The 19044-nt window shown below is 41.2% G+C and overlaps 1 protein-coding gene across 1 annotated transcript in view; it reads right to left on the reverse strand.

Moving 5' to 3' along the window:
- Positions 1-19044, reverse strand: part of SLC9A9 (solute carrier family 9 member A9) — a 2762771-nt gene that overhangs the window by 2253351 nt on the left and 490376 nt on the right. The gene's annotated exons all lie outside the window — the stretch shown is intronic.

Genomic DNA, 19044 nt, shown 5'->3' on the forward strand with positions numbered 1-19044 from the left:
TTATAAGGCTGTAAGTATCTATATTCAGTTTCCGATATCAACCCCGATTCCTTCCACTCTACCAGATGGGCATTGATGTTATTTTCAATCTGGTCCGTAGGATTTGATGTCAAGCGTCTGTAGCATTCTTGTTGTCCTAACTGTCTATCTATTTCCCCAACATAGTCATCATAGTTCATCAGAACTATGTTCCCCCCTTTATCCGCCTCACGGATCACCAAATTGGGATCCTCTTTCAGTTGTTTTAGGAGGGATTTCTCATGTTTAGTGAGATTGTATCCATGTTTACATCTGGACTGGAGGCCATGAGTTTCTTCCAATTTGTACAGATCTTGACTAACTTTAGCTGTAAAGTCATCTATTACAGATGAACTATTTGTGGACGGTACAAATTTGGAAGCGGGTCTAAGTCCACTATCCAAAGTAGTATTCTCCACTATATCTAGGTCACGTGCAAAGTCCACTAAACTCTCTATTTCTGTGTCATTATCCAAGGTGGCAATAGTATGTGACAGTTGAATATCAGCAATGGTAAATTCAGAATTTGAAACAAACCCGCCAGATGAATTACAACCACCAGGACGTTCTGCAAAGTGAGTTTTTAATTTTAACTTGCGTGCAAATTTGTATAGGTCAATATGTACATTTTCCATAGCAGGTATTTCAGTAATACAATAATTAAGACCTTTACATAGTATGACATTTTCTTCTTGAGTCAATGTTCTGGCAGACAGGTTAATCACATTCAGTTCATTATCATTATTCATGTCAACAGTACTGCCCACATCGTGGTTCACATTCTCAGTAGTCATTGATTCTGGGCATTGGAATTCCTTGCTTTTACACCTGCCCTTGTGTTTTTTGCCACCCCGCCTGACTCGTTTCCTTGAGTTTTCTTTTTGTTCCCCAGCCTGAACCTTTGTACTTCTTGTAAAAAAAACGATTGTTTCTCACTTGCTCCTAGACTTGTACTTGGTTCCTCACTCCCTATGCTTTCTATTGAGGAGATTGAGGTGGAGCTGGATGAGATACTGGGTTCTTTGCTAGGTTTATTCAGAGGCTGTACTGGTTTTGCTGTTAAATCATCGTACTTTCTGGCAAAAGTAAATATTTGGCCTCTATCATAGTCCCTTTGGTCTCGATCTATTTTTTGGAGTTTTTTATCTTTAAGGTACATTTGATATTTATTTAGTTCTATTTTGAGGATTGCCTGGTTTTTTTCAATTACCTCAGTCAATTTGGTATCAAGTATTTCTTTTTCCAAGGCCACTATATCATCTCTGATTTTTTTAACCTTCCGATCCGCATTTCTTATCAGGATGTCCATCATTTTGTACGATGCATCATACAGGCCCTCCTCCCACTCTGTCAAGTGGTCGGATTCCAAATCTTCATAGTTTGGAAAGATGAGAATTCGTAGTCCTCTCGGTATTCTACGATTCTCAAGATATTTTTTGAGCGTTGCTCCATCCCACCACTTAGCAAGTTCGGATTTTTTAAGTCTCTCTAGTCTTAGAAATTTATTCTTTAGTCCTTCAGTTTGAGGAGTTTTTGATGCTGTCGGATTAGTCCCATTTTTAGATTTCTCAAACAAACCCCCTAGGAGTTCCTCCCTGTTATCATCAAAATCCATTATGTGGAAGCTGATAAGTATTCTTATTATTTGACTCCGGACAGTGCAGGTCAAGCTCTCAATACTTAAAAAACACAACACAATTGGGTCAGAGCTATTGACTGCCTGCACACTATTCCACTATTTTTGGTCTAGTATCTGGTATTCTGTAGCCTGTGCGTATAGGTCGAGGGCGTGACCCGTAAACACCCCCTAAAGTATGATGAAAAACATCACATCCAATGATAATAGCAAAAGGACCCGCACAAGGGAGATTATATATACATTGTACTTTTTGCTCAGTAATGCAATAATGTTAACATAAATAAAACTTTAGCGCTTTCCAAGAAGAAGTGAAGTCCAGATCTTGACAGGTATGTAGTAAGGCTTTTTATTCAAAAATAAGCATGGTGTTCAAGATATTGCTAGCAGCCAACGCGTTTCGTCACCACTGTGACTTCTTCAGGGCTAGAAGCAATTATACATAAAACACAAAGTTACAAAATAGAAAATGTTTTTACATACAACATAAAAAGACACACAAACCTTATATACATCATAAAAAGGTTTCCTTTGATCTTAAAAAATGGTAATTTGCATTAAGCCTAATACAAATAAATATTGGTTATTCTATATCTGGAGTCATCGCTATGTCAGGAGACCCCTATACATGGTTATATTAGATATAATTCAGTTTTGTTACATTTCACTTCACACATTTGGAAAGCATTAAACGATGTCACCAATACATTATTTGTGAACATTAGCTTTTCACAGTAATCGAGTATGAAGCTAAGACAGGGAGGAAATTAACTTCAAAAACTCAACTCAAGATGCTTATAGGGAAAGTGCTAACAGTTGTAACTCCTTTTTAGCCAGAGATGTCCTACGGCACCCAATAGGGATTCAATATTATGCAGTGGGGGAATAAAAACACAGAGCTCCTTCATGTCTCATAATTGTATACTCTTAAGGTCATAGACTCATACATCTCATATCCCATTCCTGAACTATTTTCTTCTTAGAATAAAGCATTTTCGCATACCTCTACGGTTGATTGAGCTGTAAAACATACACCTTGCGTCTTTTTGCACCAAAATTTATCAATCTGAACACCTATAAGGTAGCAAATATGTGCATTAGTTTCCCATGACTGTATACAGGTGATATACTCAGAGTTTATAGAATTATCTAGCACTTACAAGATAAGGGAATGTATTCCTTCCTTCAATTCCTTGTATTGTTGATCTGACTTATCAGTCTTTCCTCTAACGTGCAGATTTTAATAGTATTCCCATCTGAATCACCGGGATCTAAAAGTATACAATTCACTTTAGTGCCAGGTTAGCACATATATACATGACCTTAAGAGTATACAATTATGAGACATGAAGGAGCTCTGTGTTTTTATTCCCCCACTGCATAATATTGAATCCCTATTGGGTGCCGTAGGACATCTCTGGCTAAAAAGGAGTTACAACTGTTAGCACTTTCCCTATAAGCATCTTGAGTTGAGTTTTTGAAGTTAATTTCCTCCCTGTCTTAGCTTCATACTCGATTACTGTGAAAAGCTAATGTTCACAAATAATGTATTGGTGACATCGTTTAATGCTTTCCAAATGTGTGAAGTGAAATGTAACAAAACTGAATTATATCTAATATAACCATGTATAGGGGTCTCCTGACATAGCGATGACTCCAGATATAGAATAACCAATGTTTATTTGTATTAGGTTTAATGCAAATTACCATTTTTTAAGATCAAAGGAAACCTTTTTATGATGTATATAAGGTTTGTGTGTCTTTTTATGTTGTATGTAAAAACATTTTCTATTTTGTAACTTTGTGTTTTATGTATAATTGCTTCTAGCCCTGAAGAAGTCACAGTGGTGACGAAACGCGTTGGCTGCTAGCAATATCTTGAACACCATGCTTATTTTTGAATAAAAAGCCTTACTACATACCTGTCAAGATCTGGACTTCACTTCTTCTTGGAAAGCGCTAAAGTTTTATTTATGTTAACATTATTGCATTACTGAGCAAAAAGTACAATGTATATATAATCTCCCTTGTGCGGGTCCTTTTGCTATTATCATTGGATGTGATGTTTTTCATCATACTTTAGGGGGTGTTTACGGGTCACGCCCTCGACCTATACGCACAGGCTACAGAATACCAGATACTAGACCAAAAATAGTGGAATAGTGTGCAGGCAGTCAATAGCTCTGACCCAATTGTGTTGTGTTTTAGAAGCGAAATTGCTCCAGGCTGCAGGCAGACAGATGGTGTGCGCTCGCCCGGCGCACATGAACTGTGTCCGATCCACACTTTGGGAGTATTTTTGGGAGCTCTTTCTATACTCTCGCTGAACAACGCATGCGTGTTAGTTCAGCAGACCTAAAAATGGCAGAAAAACGGCCCTGCAAAGAGCTCGGTGTCACTCCCAACCGCCCCCCGCCCCCGCAGGGAGAAGGGGGGCGAGCACTTTGCCAGGGCCGGTTTTGGTTCCCAGTACTGGCTGAAGACTTTCTAACATGGGAAGCAGGGTTCTCATCCCGGCGTCAGAACGCGACACGAAATCATGTGATTCGGGTAAAGTCACTTAATCTGTCTGTGTTTCAAAATATAAATTGTAAACGATTTGACTTAGTTAAAAAAATATGTAAAATCCCTCTGTTGTCTAAATGGTAGATAGGTGCTACCCAGCTAGGTTCTGCTATATAATAATTCATAAATGTACGGAAGCCCCATAGTTGGTGGTGGTGTTTTTTCCACGAACTATCTTGGGCCTGTCCTGCTTTTTTCCTATCCCTCTTCAACAGCTGGCTTTGTAGGTGTCTTTTTGTGTCACCCCTGTCAATCATCCATTGTGATCTGTTGCCCCTCAAATGTCTTCCTGATGGATGGACAGAGGCAAACGAGACCTAGGTGAATGTGTTGGACTTTCAGAGGCCTGCCGCATAAATGGAAGGAGCCGAGGGCAGACAGGAGCTCGGCAGGCTACATTTTGTGGGGAGCAAGAAGAGGAGAACGTGGACAGAAAATATCTGATCTAAAGCAATATCTGGCTTGTCTTAACATGGTGTGGCGGAGATCACATTTACCCTTTTAGAAGTGTGTTGGAGTTTGAGACTAACACAAACCACAGTTTTAGAACAGTGTTCACTAATCATCTGCATCAAACCATGTGGAAATGCTGTAGTTTTCTGTTCTATTTTCCATGAAAATAGGTAAGAGGCTATGGTGGGTGAAGATATTACACACCACATACAGGACCAATTTAATATTGCAAACCTGAGATTGATAATAAAGTGGCCATGTTTCGGCTCAAACTGAACAAGATGGTAGCATGACCTACTCAGAGGGTGCCTTTTGTAGCTGAAGCAAACAAGGTTGCAGCATGTGAATGTACAAAGGCTAAGTGCAGCAGCACCTCCTCAGCTAAGGTGGAGGAGCATCGCCCCACTGCTCTAAAGCAAAATTAAAATGATAATAACGTATGGTTATTATCATGTTATTTTTCCTATTGAAGTCAGTGGCTTTTGGGGCGGGCGGGCTGGCAAGAGCAGGAAGAGGTGTGGTTTGCACTCCTTAAGTGTGCATGACTGCTTGGTCGGCCCTCTTGGGCTGGCCACACAGTCCTGCACACTTTGCATCTTCCCCATCAGGCTTGCTTTACACAGCCTGGTAAGGAATATGCAAAGCCTCCTAGTCCCCGTTTGAGCACCGAACCATGGCACTCAGACCTATCACAGCGTTGTGATTGACTATAAGGAACCTGGGTGCTCCCTGCGGCTTCCTGCTGCCGGCGGAGACAGGATGAAGAGGACAGAGGAGAGGCGGAGGCCGGCCAGCCCAGGACTACCACTGGCTGAAGCATGTTCAGTGTGGTATGTAAAAAAATATGTAAAATATAATAAATAATAAAATTAACTTAAAAAAAAAACATTTGAACAAATAAACTATTCATTTGAATTTATTTTTTAATTTTATAAATATATAAAAATCTACAAATATATCTATACATACATGTATAACATAAAATCAAATAAAAAACATTATAATATAAATTAAAACATTAAAATATTTAATAGTCTTTAAACTTACATTTTCCACTCCATTGAGTGCAACAGTAGGGAAAGTGTTGGATAGCGGGGATGTCAAAATTACTATTCCCCCTCCAGTTTAGTGCAACAGTAGGGAAAAGGTTGGATAGCAAAGGGGTAAAAAATACTATTCCCACTCCAGTGAGTACAGCAGTAGGGAAAGTCTTGGATAGCAGAGGGGTAAAACTATATATTCAGACTCCAGTGAGTGCAACAGTAGGGAAAATGTTGGATAGTGTAGGGGTAAAAATGACTATTCCCACTCCAGTGAGTGCAACAGTAGGGAAAGTGTTGGATAGGGGAGTAGTTAAAATTACTAATCCCACACCAGTGAGTGCAACAGTAGGGAAAGTGTTGGATATTGGAGGGGTTAAAACTACTATTCCTACTACCAGTGAGTGCAACAGTAGGGAAAGTATTGGATAGCAGAGAGGTAAAAAATAATATTCCCATTGCAGTCATGTCATAATTAAAAACAAACAAAATATCACTACAACACAAAAGATTTTAAAAAACAGAAAAAAGGAAACATATATAAAAAATGTACAAAAGATAAAAACATATTATAATGTTAAAAAGATCTAACAAATACCTAGCAAGATTTTTTTTAACTTGTCAAAAACATAAATGTAATATTTTTTATTTTGTCCCTATAACATCACACAATTCACAACATACATATAAATCTTTATAAGAAATGTACCTCCATAATTAACATATTTAATTATCAATTAAAGAAATATAATTAATTAAAAATAAATTAAAACAGATAACAATTAATTTACTCCCCAAACGGTACCCCTATAAATCCAAAACACACACACAAAATGAAAATAAACAATTACCATGAAAATTTATAAAATTATGAATATTAATGATCAACTAATTATTAATTAATTAAACAAATTACTTTCCACCATCTACCCCTATAAACACCACAACCCACACCTAAAAACCATTACACAATTTCCATAACTAATTCTACATTAATAAATTAATATCAATTAACAACTTATTAATTCATGTAACAGATTTTACTTCCCACCCGTCACCACTAAAAACCGCAAAACTCACATCTAAAATTAAATACACAATTGCCATATTTAAATTTTAATTAACATTAATTAACAAATTATTATTTCATAATAAAGAAATTACTTCCCACCATATTCCACTATAAACTCACAACCTGCTCCTAAAAAAATCACACAATTAACATAATTACCAATTAATTAATTAATAACATCCAATTAATAATTAAGTAATAATAAAATAATTCCCACAATTAACACTATAAAATCTAAATTGAAAAAATATTAATAATTAAATACAAATAATTTATTTATTATAATTAAATTACTTAATTTATTTTTAATCTAAGCAGTTTTATAACGCGCTCTATTACTACCAGAGTATCCTGGCGCGAGAAACCACCCTATTCCCCTATAACCCACAACCTGCTACAGAACTAACAAATGCAAAATGTAATTAAAATAAAATGAATAACTACTAAAACTTTAAAACATATATTAAAAAACAAAAGCAATATTTATACAAAAAAATAGTTCAGATACTTTTAAAATACATAATACTAATTAAAAAATCGATATCTGAAACAACTATATTTTTGCAAACGATATTAATGACTTTGATATTTTCAAAAACGATATTTCTTACTTCCAAGTCGATATTCTTGACCACGATAGTCTTGATGTCGATATTTCGGCATCGGGGTATTTCCAACTCAATATTTGCGTATGTCGACATTTAAAACTCGATATAAACTCGTTGACCGGGCGGAAAAGCGGTGGGCGGTCTTTCCGTCCGCCGCGGTCCCCCTTCCATAGTAATATGGCGGGGGAAAAGAGTGGCGGGCGGGGACGGATCTCGGGCAGATCGGCACCGCCATGCGGGTGGTGGTGATCTACCCGAGATCCTAATGGGCCCCTTTGTATGGAGTGCTGTAGTATTCCTTTCTGTTACAAATATTTATAGGTATAATCAAGAATTTTAACCTGCGATGACGAGGAAAATTTCATTGGAAAACATTCCATCGTAATGGTCTTCTGAAAGCTCAGAACATAATCTTGTAACTCTTTGCTTTATGTATATTACACACATATATTTGCTATTTGGTTTGCCAAATCTGGTATTGTTTTGCTTTCTATCAGTCAGATTCATGAAGCAGAAATCGGCTCGCAAAGGACTTTGCGAGCGCTTTTTTTGCATTTGGGATTCATCTTCCCAAATGCAAAAATCGCAGATTTTGAAATCGCTAAATTGTGAGGAATTGCATTTAAAGAATCTCTATTTGAGATTCCTTAAATGCAATTCATGAACCATTTCAGAATTGCGAATTCGCAATTTTTGGCTGCTATTTACCGCGAAGTCTGACTTCGTGGTAAATAGCGAAAACTTAGAAAAATGGACTTTAGTGCATTTTTCTATGTTGGATGTTACACACACATGTCCTTTGGACATGTGTGTGCGCAACACCAGTGTAAATCACCATTTCAGGGGTGCTACAGGGTGTCCTTTGGACACCCTGGCACCCTTGAAATCGCTTCCTTATTTGCGATTAGCAATTAGCGAATCGCAAATAAGGAAGATGTAGAAATCGCTATTAATTTTGCGATTTCTACATGCATCCCGTTTTGCGAGTCTTTAATAGCGATTCCTTAATAATCGCTATTAAGGACTCGCAACAGAGGAGCATGATGAATCTGGGGGTATGTGTTTTTCTGAGTGGCAAAATCTCTTTCAGATTATTGCAGATCGATAAATCTCCAAGACCCATTTTTATTACTAATTTTACATTAACTTTGGGAGCCTTTTTGAGAAATCCAACATTAAACTCTGATTAAATTTTTTTTTTATTTGCAGAATGAGACCTAGCACCCTCTTTATTCCTCCTTCTCCTAATCATACTTTCCCCCCAGCATTTGACCTTAATCCTTCCTATACAGTATTCCTATCACTACTCTTACCCATATATATTTCCCTTTCCTCACACTATCCTTTACCCTGAATCTGATATATTTGCCAGGTTTCACATCTCACCGTTACCCTTATCGTTTTCGTTCTCTAACCCCTTAATTTATTCTAAACCGCAACGTCACAATTTCACCGATACTTATGTCTACCCTTACTGTTACTTTTTCCAATTCAGTGTTTTTGTTCTCCCAACCCAATTCCACCTCTATCTCTCCCCCTTTGCTTTTGGTGCGCTAAGATATTTTATGAAACTTGCTGGCTATGTCAGAGTGCTTGCAACATAAAAGGCAATGATGACATTATTACTAATTAAGCTAGATGACAGAGTAGTTAGAGTTTTTTTGTCGTTGACTGTTATTAGGTTTCTTGCAAGGAATTTTAATCCCAGAGGTGAGTGTTCTCTATTCAGGCGTAGTGGTATCTCCCAGAAGCACAAGGCCTCTTTGTCCATATTCTTACATACCTGATGTAAATTAAATGAAAGTCCTCTCTGTTTCCTGCAAACCTGAACAGATTGTGACCTTTGTCATCTTAAAATGCTTGTGGTGGTGTCACCTTATGATGAGCTTTGGGACCATTATTTCTTTAATTGTTTTCTCATTGTTGGGTTGATTGTTTGAGTTGTTCCCTGAGAGTATGATTAGGCTCTGCAATTTCCCCTATGCAACAGCAACGTAAAATTGTACAAAAATAAATGAAAAATTAGACCCGAATTTTTAAAAATGTTTTCTTGATTGTCCTTTATTTCAATTTAAAATTGTATCTATGATATGTCTTTATTAATGTTCATCATGAAAAAAGTGGTGCCTCGTACACAATTCCATTTTTTTTATTTAAAAACGTATTTTAGTTGTTTAGGGGCAGATCTACTAATATTTAACGCACGGAATCAATGCAAACTGATGCGTTGCATAAAAGGAAGAGAGCTGAAATAACCCACATCTAATAAGATATGGTGGACGTTTGACCTCTTCTAATGCTGGTGCACAATGTGCTGCCCAGCGTCAACCCAGGCACTCTTGTGCCATGCTGAAAGGGTGCTTGCATTACGGGAAGGATTGTTTTTGTGAAGCAAGGAATACCTTCCAGCACAAAAACAATCCAAAGAGGAAGTAATGAAGAGAAATAAACATATTTCTCCTTGTTATGTCTCACTGTGTTAAGGGCACATTTTGGCACAATCTCATGTTTACTGACTATAGTATATCTGGGATTGCATCAAATTCCATAGGTGAATGCACAGGAACGTCCATGCTTCACCCATGTAATGCCTACCACAATGAAATGTGAAACCATGCAGTGCAAGCCACTGCGCTGGTATATATTTCTTTACAAAATGACCCCTTGCGTAGCTTTCTAAATGCCATTTAAGGACTTTTGTTGTCTTGAGGTGACTTGCATCATGCAAGGACAACTCAGATCTCTAGTAAATACGACCCATAACCTCTTTTATTCCGATCTTATGGTTCACTGCTTGTGGCTGATTTAAGGGCTGTTTTCATATTACTCTCTTTTTCCTACAGCAAAAAGTAATTGCGAATAAAAAAGTAAATTAATGTTTAAATCATGTTTTTGTACGGCCATCTCCGCTGGTAACATTGACAGTAGGATCTAACCATGCATTCTGAATCCACAAAAGTGAATTATAGTGTAATATGCAGGATAAAACCTTTGACCTTAGCTTATTGTAAGAAAGGTTTGAGGAGAGTTGTGTGTTTTATCTCCAGCTAGAACCAAAAATGTCCAGGGACAGTGAAAAAACAATTCCCTAAAATACCAGTAATAGCCCAGGTAAGCCATTAAGCTACTAGTTTTTAGCATCGAGCCTGTGAGAGCATGAGCTAGCGCATGCATCTTGCTTGTGAGACACTGTTGTTGACAAATTGGGCTTGGGGCCCACCTGTTGCTTACCATTTGTTGGCTTGCGTGGCACTCTTCATTACAACCTCATAATTCATCAAGAAAAGGTGGTCCCTATAGAGGAAATGTAGCCTTTGATTTCGACGGTAATAGTTATAAAACTGAAGAGCGCGCTGGCCGGATCGGAAAATATCAATATCTCCCCTACGAGTGAGCAAGGTCGGATTGGCCTGCCTTCCAACGAGGTCATCTCTTTTCTTTTAACATGGAGAGATGAATATCATTTGACTCTCTTCCACTGTTTTGTGAAGTCTCCTGCATGTGGGTTATGCACAGAAAAAAATAGATAAAAGCTAGTACCGTATGCAGGTGACTTTTCCTTGAACTGTTGGGTGCTTGAATACTTATTGAACCAGAAATTCTCCTACCTTCATTCTTTCCTGATGATGACCCTGACCTAAATAATTGTGGCAAGGGTGTTGAAACGTCGACAATAACATATGTTGACTGATTTTTAAATTTCATTGTGGTTTTTGAAACTCATGTTTTGAGTGCCATCTATAACAACATACTGCCCCAATCAGTCACATCTATATATTTCTGTATATAGCACAAGTGCACTTTTTTAGTCACTTTACTCACCTTCACTGCGCCGTCACTTTAAAGGAGCACCTTATCTTTGGAGTACTTGAAATGCTGTGCCATATGATTATGGACCATTATTACGTTATATGAATATGATTAACAAAATAAATGAATTTATTGCTTAACTGAAATAACCTGCAGAAGAGTTTCTTCACGTCACTATTGCCGTGGAAATCCAAGGCTACACTTCCCCCATACGGACCACGTTTTCTTCATAATATTATCCGGCCCAGGTCCCTGGGTTACTGGGTTGCCCCTTTTCTTTAATGTCGTAATTCATCAAGGCAGGTCTAACATAATTTCTGTTCGTCTCTCTGGAGCAGGAACCAAGAACTGATTGATTCAACTTAATTAGTGCCGTCAGCAGTTCCTGACGTGATTGAGGTACTATTTTGTTTTTTTAAACTTTTAGTGCCCTGTAAACAGAAAGAGCGTGACTGACAAAACGTGCCCAGCAGAACAAACAAGATTGCAAAGATTTATTTTCTATAATTAAGTTTCTTATACTTTGCGCTCATGTTTTCTTTAGTTTTTGTCCATTGGCATTACTCTCAAAAGTGGATTATGTTATGGCAAAGCAACATTGTTTCTTTATTATGCTTAATTTTTAAAATAAGGTTTTAACACATAGTTGTGCATTACACCCCAATCTACTCTACTCCAATCCCTCCAGTCCAGTCCATGCCAATCCACCAAACCTCACCACACACCAATCCGCCCCACTCAATTCAATTTACATTAGACCAATACGATTCATCCCACTCCAATACAAACCTCTTATCCCAATTCACTCCAATACTTCCAACCCACCCCACTCTAATCTGCCCCACTCCAAACTGCCCCATTCCAATTTGCCCCACTCCAATGCAAAACAATATGCTCCACTCCAATCTGTCCCACTTCAATCCAAAACAATCTGCCCACTCCAACCTGCTCCACTCCAATCCGAAAAAATCTGCCCCACACAAATCTACCACAGTCCAAGCCACCCCACTCCAATATACCTCTCCCGAATCCAATCCACCTCAGCCCATTCCAATCCACCCCACTCCAATACAATCCACCACAATCCAAACCAATCCACACCACGTCAATCCAATCCAATCCACCCTACTTCAATCCACCCCACCCACTCCACCCCACTCCAATCCAATCCAAACCACCCCACTTCAATCTAATCCACCCCAGCCCATTTACCCCACTCCACTGCAGTCCAATCCACCCCACTCTACTCCAATCCGCCCTACCCCAGTTCAGTCCACCCCACTCAATCCAATCCATCCAGCCCATCCAGCCCATCCCACTCCAATCAATCCCACTTCAGTCTAATCCAATCCACCCTCCTACAGGCCAATCCACCTCCCCACTCTAATCCAATCCACCCCAACCCAATCCAAATCACCGCACCCCAAACCAATCTAATCCACCCAATCCAATCCAATCCACCCCACTCTATTCAATCCAACCCACTACCTCAATCCACTCCACCCAACTCCACTCTACAACACTGCACTCTAGGATACTCTCTGACACTCTACTCAACTCTATGACACTCTACTCCACTTACTTCACTCTACGAGACTCTACTCCAACAAATCCAGTCTAGGACACTCTGCTCCCCCCACTCCACTCTAGGACACTTCACACCACTAACGTTAGCCATGCTGAACAGCAGCCACACTGGTGTACAACATAGCAAAAACACATTGCCAAAGCCATTAGCTCTTGTAAAGACGAGACCTATTGGCTTTGCCAATGCTTGTTTAAATTATGAATTAAGCACATTTTTGTAATTGGAGTCCAAACCCTACCAATGAGTGAAGAAACAGGTGTTGTAGTTAGACTCCATTTTCTTACAAAATATTCAATCAATAAGGTCTTCTTTAGGGTGCCTTTGGTAAAATGGCTCAATGTGTAACACATGTACGAACTGTCCGCAGACATGATGAAATCTATGGGTCACATGTTTTAATCCTGACAAGGCTAATTCAGCCTTTTATCACTCCAAGGCTAATACATTGAGTACTAATTAACATCGATTACCTACACTGTTAAACACAGCCGCGGCCCGTGGAGGGAGTTTCGGTGGGGCGGAGAGGCGGGGTGGGGAAGGGGCAGGGTGGGGGGTGCTAAAAACCGGAGTATGGATAATTGAAGGTAAGTAAACACTTTAATTAAAAAAATGAATTTCGTAGCGCGCCCTGCATCGCAAAATGTGATGCAGGGTGCGCACAAAATTTGTTTTATTCATTAAGTCTAGATGCCATCCACTATAGATAATACACCACTGCACCACCAATGATATATTTGCTGGCTGCATCCAGAGAAGTATTGATTATTATCTCAGTAATGGAAACATGATCAACATTTATTAGGCAGTTTGTGACGTGTGAAACTATCTCCAAGGAGCCGCAGAGCACTTAACAAACGCACTCTTACTGTAGTAGGAAGTTTTCGGGGAGAAATATGACTGCCCACTGTTTCTCCATGTTTTTTACCTTGTTTACATTTGATGTAGACAGAAGCCTTATAAAATGTATTCAGTGGGGCATGGTAGGCCTAGCATGGAGCATGCAGCCAGCTGACTGAGCTCTGCTTCACTTCAGCTCCAGAGGTGTCACCAGCACCCCAAAGTGGAGATATAGACCTTATCTCACCATTCCGATATATAGCGGAATAACTCAGCATCGGAAATTGTTGTGGGAGACAGCCCACCTCCCTCTCTGGTAGCACCAGAACCAAGCCTGGAGAGTGGGCGACGGAGGAGCCTGCATGCTATTTTAGGAGACACGCAGCTCATGTGGCTGGGTGCCTTGGCGCTCCCATCATCTACCCCTGCCCTAGGAAGAGAAACGGTGCTGATTAGGACAATAATGCTGACTGCGACCTGTTGACAAGGGAAGACCCACACAACGAGCCAACCAACATACCCCATGAAAAGCCCCCAGTGGATTTGCCCTAGACTGGGGGTCTGCACACTTGCCCTGCTACGGGTTGCTGGAGGTTTAGAGTGGGGTACAACCTTGCTGTGGCCCCATGGACAGAGCACCAGGTGAGTCTGCAGTGTGCCACAGAGCACCCTCCCTTCCACCCCTGAGCACAATGGAGACCCACCACTGAGCCCGATGGAGACCTAACACTACTGATCGGCTGGGAGGGGTGACAGTCTACAACTGGAGCACAGCCTTGCACCTTGCATCTTCCCAACGGGGGGCACTGCCTGAACCAGTGATGGATCTCTGACCGGGGTAGAGAATCCTCACGACTGAGGACTGAAGCACTGTGCGCAGGCAACTTGGCCCTCCACCCCCCCCACAGCGGAATACCCAACAGCCGTGTGGAGACACATGAGTCGATCTGAGGCCCCCCCGCTCCACTGCCACCCTTGGAGGCGCTCTCATACACCCAAATAGAAGCCATGAGAAGGGGACCGAGCCCGTCAGACACAGACAACCACCAATTCGGAAGTCCCAGGCAGGGATAGCAACCAAAGCAATATTTTATGCCACCTGTGCCTTAAGCAAATTGCTAGTCCTCTGTGGGCCCCCACCAGGACCAGCCTGTGACATGTACTGCCTGCAAACATCCCTTTGACACAGGCCATGGATGCCAACTGCCCGAGAAATCACATCCTCACCTACAAATCCACAACCTACCCAATTGCAGCAAGCATGCTCTCCCGAGAACATACCAAGGGGGACGCATTGTGCCATTATGGTGAAGGACGAACCCCATAAAGACGGAAATGTGGACATGCCAGGCAGTAGGCGAGGGAACACATAAACCATCGGACTCTTTAGAAAAGAACAGAGAGACCCCCACTTTCCCACTTTCCCAGGAATACATGGAAAGCTTCCTGACTGAAATCAGCTCTGAAATAGGCACACTCGAAGAGGAACTTAAATCATGAGCCCGCAAGATCCATACGAGGTTGATGAGCTGGGAGACTGAGTGGATCACCTGGAGTGCGCATGGGACAACCGAACCGAAGACTAAGAACTGCTAAGGAGGTGACTAAATGCCCTGGAGGAACAAAAAATGGAATTACAGCTGAAACAAGAGGATATCAAAAACTGGAGTCACCAGAACAACATACGCATCAGAGACATTCCCTGAGGGTGATAACATAATGGGCTTCATTGCAAACCTCCTGCAAGTTTTCAGAGGTGACATATCGCTACCCACTTTCAGGCATTGTGTTTTTCGGTGCACCCACTCCGGGTATCCTTACATGAATCAACTTTTTGAGGAGAAAAAGGAAATCATGACTGTAACCCTGAGTAAGTCTGACTTCTTCTTCAATGGAGCCACTATCTACCTATTTCAAGACCTAGTGCTTACCACACGGAAGCAAGGAGATTTTCACGCTATCACAATGACCATAAAAGAACGCACCATCAAATATCAATGGGGCCACCCCTTCAGCCTCATCTTCCAGTTGAATGGCTGGCACATGGTGATTAGATAGCTGCAGGTGGTTGCCACGCTTTTGGGATTTCCTTTAGATCAAACATCTGAGACCCTGCCTCAATTCCAACAATCTGAGACAAGGAAATCTTGACTGGAGTGGCAGATCTCCACCCGCATACATAAACCCCACCAAAGGGGACCTGACACCTCTCATGACACCAAAGCAAATGTCATCTAATACCTTCTGAAGATAAAGCAATACTCTCCCCCGCCCCTGTGGAACATCAACCCTGGAATCCCTCTCTCCTAGAGAGACATATGTTTTTATGGCACACTAGAACCTCCACCTTAGGTGCTGCGAAGGGCTGGAGGGAGCCCGCAAGGGCATAAGCTCTGGGACCGCTTCCACCCCACAATGTTACCACCACAAGATGCTAATCTCCACCTACGTAGCCTCTCCAGCAGTCCAAACTTCCTTTCATAGGGGGTCGCACCCGTGGTGGACCTGCAACTCCAACCACAACTTGGACAAAGACAAAGTTTAGTTGGTTCCTGTTGGCCTCTCAGTTCCTAAAACGTTTTCTGCCTTCTTTTCTTTTTTTCCTTCCCTCTTGGGGGTGGGACCCCACAAGGGGACAGGAGTTTAGCGAGCTGTAACCCCAAGCTATTTACTCCCCTAGAGATCCTTTCACGCATTCTAACAGAACCGTCCAATCAAGGGTAGAAATGGAGACCTGACCTACATTTAAGTTACTCTGCTTAACGTATGAGGCTTAACTCCCCTAATAAACACCATCAAGTATGGTGATACCTGGTCCAACCAGACCCACACAATAGCTTCACCACTACTGAATGCTGCACAGACACTACACCCACAAATACAGGGCATCACCCACAGCCAAGATGACAGGTATTGCAATACTCTGCAAACCCCACAAAGGGGGTTAATCCACCTCTCTGACAAAGGACCCTGAGGGCAGATTACTTAAGGTTGTCACCCGACGATCATACAACACTACCCTCACATTGCTCAATATCTATGCTCCCAACTTCTCCCAAGACACAAGGAAACAACAGCTGCATGATCCTTCAGGAGGCATCATAGTAGGGGACATCATAGTAGAGGGGGATTTTAACTTCACAAGGGACCCTGACTGGGACATAAATGTTAACACATATCAGGGAGCTGGGGCGATGTTGGCCCTTTCTAAAGATGATCACTGAATTGGGTCTCCTAGACGTGTGGCGCTATCTCCACCCAGAACCTAGGGTCTATTTGTTTTATTCACATGTCCACTCCCCTTATTTACGCATTGATTATGTCGAAGTGACACTCTCTCCCCTTGGCGACCACCACCATACTTAGGGTCCCAGTGCATAGGTCTGACATAAGGGAGACCATAACTGACTACTTCATGCAAAACTCTATCCCCAAAATTTCCGCCCACATACCCTAGGACGCTTTCCAGGCTACCATTCAGGGAACCATCATAGACACAAAAGGCAAGGCTAGGGAGCCCAGATTGGTTGAGAATTCCCTAACAGTAGAGATAAAAGTACCGTAGGCCCAAGACAAACAAAAACTCTCCCAGCTCCTAAAAAGAAAATTGGCTATAGCACAAGGTCAATTGCACTCCATAGGACCAAACTTGTGAAACTCACCCAGCTAGCAATGGGCCAATGTTTATATGACTGAGGGAACAAGGTGTCACCATACTAGCCTACAAATTTAGAGTACAACAAACCAGGACCCATATCTCAAGGTTATAGTGGGGTCGGATGCCTGGGTGATGAGCGAGAAAGATAAACAGACAGCTTTTCACATATTTTATCAGACCCTCTATGCATAAGACTCAACACACCCTGAACACTTACAACACTTTCTTGATCAGTACAAAGCTCTCCTTGACGTTCCCAATTGCTCCGTTGGGGCTACGGCAAGTGATCGAAGAAATGCCTGTGGGCGAAAACTCCCAGGCCCTGACAGCCTCCATCTTGAGTTCTGAAAAGGTTTTGACACCTTAATAAGATTCAGACAAATATCTTGCTCTCTAAAAATCTCTTTCCTCAAGCATTGGCCTAACCGCTACTATGAGTGATGCAGAGATAGCCCTGATTCCCAAGCCCAGTGAGACTCGACCAAATGTGCATCATACAGGCTATTATATGTAGATGCACAAATCTATACGAAAATATTGGCTATGTGTCTGGGCCTCCTACTCCCAGGCCTAATAGACCCAGACCAAGTGTAGTTTGTCTGCAACCGACATGGAGCAGACTATGTTCGTCACCTATCTCATTTGTTCAACAAAGCACACAAACACAACATACCAACACTAATTCTTTCCTTAGACGTGGAGAAAGCCTTTCACAGCATCAATTGGACCTTCCTAATGGTGGTGCTTATTGTGTGTGAGCATATTGTTTTATAGATACGTGTTTAAACAATAACTATAACTTCAGCTGTGGAAGGGCATGACTGAAAAAAATCTTGTCTACACTAGCTTTACTGCAGTGATCCGGGTGAATTGCCAACGCAAGGAACCCATTATCCTATCACAGGGAACACAACAGGGCTGCCCCTTCTCTTCTGCTCTCGCGGTTGAACTCCTGGTCTATAAGAACATGGGATAGCGGGCATCCCTTTTGGGGGCCAGGTACACAAAATCAACCTCTTTGCGGATGATGTCCTCCTAGCACTACCTGCCCTGGTTCAATCCTTTGCCTACCTTATTACTATTCTAGAAGAATGCCAGGGATCTTATGAGCTCCTATGAGGCTCACTAGCAGAGTGGAAGCAGACTGAATAGGTCACGTCTCTCCCCATTGTAACGATCGCATAGTGGGCGGCGTTGTTTAAAATCATTCTTTAACTCGTCTCCAACCGGCTGGTGGAGCTCGCAGAAGTTAACTTCGCTTTTTCAGACAACAACCTCCTGGTGTGGGTCTACCAGTTCTTCAAAATCGGAATTAATTTGGATCCTACACAACTTACCTCATAGGATCCCTGGCATTCATTCCTTGCGGCTGTCAACTTTTGTTTTCCTACCCCCTTGTCCTGATGAAGACCCGCCTTTGACGCAAATTAAGCTGCGCTTCCGCCTAGGGTCGAAACGTCGACGTTGCAGTCACACTAGTCCATGCAGCTTCCCTGACCTCAATATAAAGTCACTGTTGGGTCGTGTATTCATGCATTGAGAAATGGACAGTACAACATTACTATTATTGACCTTACGTGTTACCGGTTTGTATAATATATGTATAGCACTTTTTTCACTTATCACCATGAGTCACTTTTCATGCACTTCAATCACTTTTTCTCCTTGCATTGTATTGTTTTATTGACAGCCATATTCATTAATTTGTGTGCATAATACTCTTACAATACAATATGTCATTTTTGACCAAAAACATTTA

This window comes from Lissotriton helveticus, chromosome 11 (genome assembly GCF_964261635.1).
Source record: "Lissotriton helveticus chromosome 11, aLisHel1.1, whole genome shotgun sequence".
Classification (NCBI taxonomy): Eukaryota; Metazoa; Chordata; class Amphibia; order Caudata; family Salamandridae; genus Lissotriton; species Lissotriton helveticus.